A 1,981-nucleotide genomic window follows, 5' to 3' on the forward strand; every position below is an offset into this window, starting at 1 on the left:
TCAAAGTATTTCCTTTCAAATGGTATTAAGAATATTGCATGTCCTTGCTTTAGGGCCTGAGCTACAGGCAGTTAGACTTGGGTATGTCATTTTAGGCGAAAATTGAAAAAAGGGGCGGATCCTTAGAGGATTAATTACTTAAAAATCATACAATGTGATTTTCTGGATTTTTGTTTTAGATTCCGTCTCTCACAGTTGAAGTGTACCTATGATAAAAATGACAGACCTCTACATACTTTGTAAGTAGGTGTAACGCCCTGGCCATAGAGAGGGGTTTTTGTTCTTTATTTTGGTTAGGCCAGGGTGTTACATTGGGTGGGCGTTCGATGTTTTTGTATTTCTTTGTTTTTTGGTCTGTGTGTGGCTCCCAATCAGGCACAGCTGAAGTTCGTTGTTGCTGATTGGGAGTCACACATAAGGAGCATGTTTTTCCTTTCGGTTTTGTGGGTAATTGTTTCTGTTTAGTGTTTGCACCTGACAGGACTGTTTGGCTGTCGGTTTTCTTGTTTTGTTTTGTATAGTGTTCTTTCTATTATTAAATGCAATGATGAACACCAACTCCGCTGCACCTTGGTCTACTCTCTCTCACGACAGCCGTTACAGTAGGAAAACCTGCAAAATTGGCAGTGTATCAAATACTTGTTCTCCCCACTGTATGTCTTTCTCTGAGACCAGATTGCTTGTTGTGTTGTGGTAACAACAAAGGAGAATTAGGATGTGGCTAGGAGAATTAACGACAAAGGTTAGGATAGTTTACGTAAAACGTTAGGAGAATTAGATTAAGGTTAGGAAAAGGGTTTGGGGTGTTGGCTAGCCTTCCCTATAGCTCAGTTGGTAGAGCATGGTGTTAGCAACGCCAGGGTTGTGGGTTCGATTCCCACGGGGGGCCAGCACAGAAAAAAAATGTATGAAATTGTATGAAATGTATGCATTCACTACTGTAAGTCACTCTGGATAAGAGCGTCTGCTAAATGACTAAAATGTAAATGGCTAAAATTATACAGTTGTCCCCGACGCGATTCAAACACGCAACCTTTGGATTGCTAAACGGTCACGGTATATATAATATATATACAGAGCATTCGGAAAGTATTCAGACCCCTTAACTTTTCCCACATTTTGTTACATCACAGCCTTAATCTAAAATGGATTAAATACACACAATACCCCATAATGACAAAGCAAAAACAGTTCGTTTTTTTGTGCCAATTTTGTAAAAAATAACAGAAATATCTGATTTACATAAGTATTCAGACCCTTTGCTATGAGAATCTAAATTGAGCTCAGGTGCATCCTGTTTCCAATGATCATCCTTGAGATGTTTGTACAACTTGATTGGAGTCCACCTGTGGTAAATTAAATGATTGGACAGGCACACACCTGTCTATATAAGGTCCCACAGTTGACAGTACATGTCAGAGCAAAAATTGAGCCATGAGGTCGAAGGAATTGTCCATAGAGCTACGAGACAGGTGAATTATGTCAGGGTTAGGATAATTATGTCAAGGTTAGGAAAAGGGTTTGGGGAAGTGTTAGCTAAAATGCTACTCAAACAGGCAACCTTTGAATTGCTAAATGGTCGCGGCCAACCTCCCTACCTCCCCGACCAACTAATTTGTTTTGTATTTCTTATTTCACTTTTGTTTATCTACTTCACTTGCTTGGCAATGTTAACACATGTTTCCCATGCCAATAAAGCCCTTAAGTGAATTGAGAGAGACGCTAACTATTTCCTCTCTCTCCCCCTCTCTCTCCTATACCCCCTCCCCTCTCCCCTCTCTACCTCTCTCTCCTATATCCCCTCTCCCTCCCCCCTCATCCCTCTCTCCCCACTATCTCTCCTCTCTCCCCACTCTCCTCTATCCCCAACTCTCCTCTCCCCTCTCTCTCTGTCCCCTCTCTCTCTGTCCTCTCTCCCCCCTCTCTCTCTCTCCACACTCCCCCACTCTCATCTCATCCCCTCTTCTCTCACTCATATTTA

The 1,981-nt window shown here is 41.9% G+C and overlaps 1 non-coding gene across 1 annotated transcript; it reads left to right on the plus strand.

Moving 5' to 3' along the window:
- The first annotated feature begins 813 nt into the window (after positions 1–813).
- trnaa-agc (transfer RNA alanine (anticodon AGC)) lies at positions 814–889 on the plus strand. Its single transcript has one exon. It is a non-coding gene; the product is annotated as a tRNA-Ala (tRNA).
- Positions 890–1,981: the final 1,092 nt, after the last annotated feature.

The sequence above is a fragment of the Salmo salar genome, chromosome 15 (assembly GCF_965601325.2).
Source record: "Salmo salar chromosome 15, fSalSal1, whole genome shotgun sequence".
Lineage (NCBI taxonomy): Eukaryota > Metazoa > Chordata > Actinopteri > Salmoniformes > Salmonidae > Salmo > Salmo salar.